Below are 6,000 nucleotides of genomic sequence, written 5' to 3'. Positions count from 1 at the left end.
CAAGATTTTTTATTTTGAATGAACAAAACTTCTTCCAAATGTACTGTTTCTTCCAGTTTTTGTATATTCAATGCATTCGCTTCTATTCAATTCATTCAATTCATTCGCTCCAAGACCTTGTCCAATTTCGTAATGTTCCGATTCAATTTTGAAAGGGTAGCATCTTTTTTTTCCCGCATTCTTTATCTCTTGAGGTTCGTCAAGAATGACATTTAGTTTCTCCGCAACAGTGGGACCGAGATCGCTTTCCACGTCACCACAAAGCCGGAGTAGAAGAACAGTCCAACAGTCATTAGCAATCTGTACACATTTACGAGGGTTCGGCAGCATGAAAAGAGTGAAATAATTCGAACGAACAGTAGCAAACAGTCTGTGAAATCAAACCTGCACAGCGATCCAAACATGGTGAAACATGTTGCTCTGACGAGCGCCGCCGTGCACTCTGAGGTGATGCAGAGAATCCGTGCCTTTTAGAGCGTTTTCCGTCGACGTCACACAGCTGTGGGGCCAATGGGACGTTTCAATTTCGGCAATGATATCAGGAGCATAGACTTGTGGCCAGAACTGTTGTTTATACGTGCCCGAAGATCCAGGAATCCACCGCCCATGTCCAGATGAACCAGGCGGATCAGTTCGGCTTAAGCTTGAAGGCGACGATGCAAAGGAAAGGACCTGCACAGCGATCCAAATGTGGTGAAACATTTTGCTTTTGACGAGCGCAAGCATCGGGATTAACCCAGTGATAAACACCAGGGCCGCACGTTTCAGCTTCGCTGGTTAACCATCTTCACGGAGTGGAAGGGCCGACGAATTTTTTTAAGGACATTTGCATCCCGCTTGAATGTCTCTCAAATACCCATCTAAGAAGTTCCGTTCATGTTGTGTTACCTCCAGTCCACGTGTGTACTGCAAAATGGAGAAGCGGCTAAAGATGACGATATTAGCTGGAATATTACGACGCCTCTTCGAGCGGCTTGCAATCTAGAAGGCAACGCAAAAACGTGTACCTGACATATTTGACATTCAGTAAAATAACTACAGTGAAAGAACCGTCAAACGGCAAATAGAAATTATTAACGAAAAGTTTTAGATTTTTTTTCCAGATCCGGACTCGTTATTACTGCTAGAAGACAAGTCAATTCAGAAATTCGGGTAAGTTTTGTAACTTCTCGATTCGCGATGACACATTCTGTAAAACAGACGAAAGCAAATATTTGATCCAATGATCGAAACCTAACAAGTCGTCTGTGAAGCTGCGCAATATGCACAAACATTGATAACACAGTAATGAGTTTGCATGATAGAACGTGCTACGTACGCTAGCATTTATGTTGTGCACGGGCCAGTGCGTTACGTCAAGCGCAGTTGGATGACCATCAAGATATGTTCGAGCACAAACAGGCGACAGTAGATTCGAAAATATCGGGACGCGCGATTCCTCCGTAACACTGCCTACCGGTAACCAGTGCCCGTATTCTCAAAAGCCTCTTACACGAGAACTGCTCGTAAGAGCAAATACAAGCCTACCCTGAAGATAGACATAGAATTATCAAAGTCTACAGGTCAATAGCAGAGAGCACGTATGAACGAAAAGTTTGTGAGTCCAGGCTCTAATTACTTACATGGCGGAAATCTACTGAATATTGAGTGCTGAAAGGTACGGATACCATTGGGAAGTGCAGCTAAACAAATGTTGCCGCACTTTACGCCACGTCACAGTCACAAGTGGTTTTGTTAAAAGGGGCCTGAACCCCCCCCCCCCCCCCCGGGCTTGCTGTAAAAACAGTCCTCGGATAGCATACGCAGCTGTGAACACTTCAGCCAAATTTTGCAGTCGTTCGTGGCACGTGGATCTCGCAAGCGAAGCGCGAAGTCACCTTTCCTCCAACGGTCTCTTGTCAACAGAAGCCCGCTCCTCACTCTATTCTGGACGCTTTATTTCGTAATATAGCAGATTCCCATACACGACTGCTATTGGCCAATAGCTGACATCAATCAAGAAGGGTGTTTGGATCAGCGCGCTGTTTTCTACTGCCAATGTGTATATTTACTGATGAAACTGGCTCAAATAAGAGACAATCTGCTTTCGAATTTCGAGATTAATTACATACTTCCGGAAGAAGCTGACTATCGTCTGCTCACGCTCGGCCGCGGCCGCCCACGTAGGACTTAAACTTTGCACACCCCGCTTATCAGTATCGTAGCCTTCGGGTCTCACTAATTTCGACTAGTTTTGAACACTCAACTATAGCCTCAGACCACGCGAACTTAAGTTCAGACCACACGCACGCTTGCCAGCGCACGCTTCCTTATGGCCGCCCCTGAATAGACGCCTTGGTAGACTTTTCTTCGTAATGAGCTATTGATAGCGCTTCAATATGCCCAAGTTGTATGTGGTTATAATGTCCGTCGGTCAAGCTGGTGCAAGACAAAGGCGGTCCGCACCACGTAGCACAGCCAAACATGAGCATATGAGCGTGAGCGCGCAATATGGCCTGCCATGTACAAAGCAAACACTGCCGTTACACGTAGATGCGGTCTGCTACGTAGCATACATGCCTCGGCCGCCGGAAATCGGAAATAGTGGCGTTTACTTCAACATCCAAAATCAAATTTGAACTGCGCGTCAAGGTGCGCGGAGCGTTGTCGGCTCACGCCGCTCCACCGTAGCCTTGGCAGTGCAAATAACTGAAGGAGCGGAAGCACCGCGAATGGTAAGTATGATCACCAATAACTCCGCTTCTGGTGAGCGCATTGAAGAACGTTTTGCGGCCCTGTATTCCTGAAATAGTCTGATTTACCTTCAAATGCGTTCCTGGACTTCGATAGAAAGGGGTTCAGGGTCCCTCCCTGTAAGAGCTGGAGAACGAAAGGTCTCGGCGTTGGTCCATGCTGTAATAGTCACTGGTTCGGCTGTAATAGTCACTGGTTCGGGGTTTACCGCTTTCGTTGCGTCCGAGTACGCGCTGCCAAACCCGCGGGTCCCCGCTATTTGTGCGTCCATGTTTTGAACGCTATGCGCAGGTTGAGCTTGAAAATTTATTAACGCCACTGCAACAGTTTTCCAACACGGCAGGAAAGCCTTCGAGATGTAGACAATGCGGGCATGAACATAAGAGCCCGATATTATTTGGATTTATGCAGAAGGGAGCAAACAATCTTGCTAATATTAGAGATCGCTCGCTCCCCCCTGCGACTTTCGAGACCCCCTGTATTACACCGCGTATGACGTCAGAGACCAGCGCGACAACCTCGAGACGCCAACCATTCGGCAATTGTGGATGCTTGTGAATAAAGGTCGCGTCACAGAACGCGATTTTCATGCACCAGAGATGCGATTTTGATCGCACGAGACGGAAATAGCAGTCGCAGGCTTCCAACTCAACCCCCCCCCCTCTGCAACTACGACGAACGGTTGGTTTCACGTCGAAAGGAGGTACCAGTTTCGAAAGTGGTATGTACATCAGCAACGACACGTGAATAAGTCAAATAAACACTAGGTCAAATCAGGCGTTGTGATGTCGATGCGTTTGTTGACACGATATTGTTACGTGTGGAAGGACACAGACGAACGAGGCTATTTACAGGCTATTTAGACAGAAGCCAGACAGCCAGGCCCACAATCGCTCGCACCAAGAGCACAGACACACTTCGTCATCTTTCGCGCGGCGGCTCGTCTCTTCAACATCTTTCGATGTTATTGTAATACTACCCCCCCCCCCCCCCCGACGGCAAAAGCGCCGTCACGGTGCTGTTAAATATTCAAGGTGCTTGGAGAGGTGTAGGGTTTGAGCCGGGCGACGTGGACAATATCACTGGTGGTCACAGCGGAGGACGTAGTGGGCGTGGCTAGAACGATTTCGTAGGTGACATCGGTCACTTGGCGGAGCACGCGATATGGGCCTGTGTAACAGGAGATCAGTTTTTCACAAAGGCCAACTTTACGCGATGGTGACCAAAGCAACACGAGGGTGTCGGGCGCAAAATGCACATCACGGTGACGGAGGTCGTAGCGTTGTTTCTGTTTTTCTTGAGACACTTGCAGACGAGCACGCGCAAGTTGGCGAGCATGGTCAGCACGGGCGATTGCATCACAGGCATAATCGCTAGTTGAAGCTGTGGGGAACGGGAGCACAGTGTCTAGTGGTAGCGTCGGTTCTCGACCATACAATAGGTAAAACGGGGAAAAGCCAGCAGTTTCGAGACGGGAAGAGTTGTATGCAAAGGTAATGTAAGGTAGAGCGAGGTCCCAGTCACGGTGGTCGGCGGAAACGTACTTCGATAGCATGTCTGTAAGCGTGCGGTTCAAACGCTCAGTGAGGCCGTTCGTTTGTGGGTGGTAGGAGGTGGTAATTTTGTGCTGTATTGAGCAGGCATGCATGATGTCGTCAATGACTTTGGACAAGAACGTACGGCCACGGTCGGTGAGCATTTGACGCGGAGCACCATGCATCAAAATGATATCGTGGAGGGGGAAGTCCGCGACGTCAGTAGCGCAACTGGTCGGAAGAGCGCGTGTTACGGCGTAGCGGGTCGCGTAGTCCGCAGCGACGGCTATCCACTTGTTTCCTGATGTAGATTCCGGAAAGGGGCCTAGAAGGTCTAAACCAACACGATGAAAGGGCTCGGCAGGGATGTCGAGTGGCTGCAGGTAACCATTGGGGAGCTGGGAAGGCTTCTTGCGTCGTTGGAAAAGTTCACAAGCAGCGACGTAACGCCGTACGGAACGGGCAAGGCCCGGCCAGAAAAAACGGCGACGTACTCGGTCATAGGTTCGAGAGACGCCGAGGTGTCCTGCCGTTGGGGCGTCGTGAAGCTCTTCTAGAACGGTTGAGCGGAGGTGTTTAGGGACTACAAGTAGGAACTCGGAGCCGTCCGGATGAAGGTTACGACGGTATAGAGTACCGTCGCGGAGTACGAAGAGGCATAGAGTAGTATCGGCCGGAGAGTGTTCCAAACGTTCGATGAGTGCTCTGGTGTAGGCATCACGACGTTGCTCGTCGGCGAAATGAAGGAGCTGGGATACTGAGAAAGCGGAAGCAGCACTGTCAGTATTGGAGGAGTCAGAGTCGTCAACAGGGGTAACGCAACAAGCTGTCAGCGTCTTGGTGCAGGCGGCCAGACTTGTACACCATGGAATATCAAAATTCTTGTAGCCTCAAAGCCCATCGACCAAGCCGGCCTGTAGGATCTTTGAGCGATGAGAGCCAGCAGAGAGCATGATGGTCAGTGACGACAGAGAAAGGGCGACCGTAAAGGTAAGGGCGGAACTTCGCAACTGCCCAGACAACAGCAAGGCAGTCTCTTTCCGTAATGGAATAGTTGCGCTCCGATGGTGATAGGAGGCGGCTGGCGTAAGCAATAACGCGATCCTGGCCACGCTGACGCTGGGCTAAGACGGCACCTACACCATGACCGCTGGCATCTGTACGCAATTCTGTAGGGGCATCAGGGTCGAAGTGGGCGAGAATGGGCGGTGAGGTGAGAAGAGTGACGAGACGAGAGAAGGCGGTGGCTTCTGAAGTACCCCACGAAAATTGTACGCCTTTCTTCAAAAGATTAGTGAGGGGTCTAGCAATTGCCGCGAAATCCTGAACAAAACGACGAAAGTACGAGCATAGCCCAACAAAACTGCGAACGTCTGCGGCTGTCTTCGGAACCGGAAAGTCTCGGACGGCGCGAGTTTTGTCGGGATCAGGCTGCACTCCGGAAGCGTCGACGAGATGGCCCAGAACAGTAATTTGGCGGCGGCCAAAACGACATTTGGACGAGTTGAGTTGCAGCTTCGCCTTTCGAAATACATCAAGTATAGCTGTTAGACGCTCAAGGTGAGAGTCGAACGTTGGCGAGAAGACGATGACGTCGTCGAGGTAACAGAGACACGTGGACCATTTAAAACCTTGGAGCAAGGAGTCCATCATACGCTCAAAGGTGGCCGGGGCATTGCATAACCCAAACGGCATTACTTTAAATTGGTATAGGCCATCAGGTGTTACGAAC

This window comes from Dermacentor silvarum, chromosome 2, assembly GCF_013339745.2.
Source record: "Dermacentor silvarum isolate Dsil-2018 chromosome 2, BIME_Dsil_1.4, whole genome shotgun sequence".
Classification (NCBI taxonomy): Eukaryota; Metazoa; Arthropoda; class Arachnida; order Ixodida; family Ixodidae; genus Dermacentor; species Dermacentor silvarum.
The sequence above is the reverse complement of the archived record's forward strand: the minus strand, read 5'-3'. Positions refer to the sequence as shown.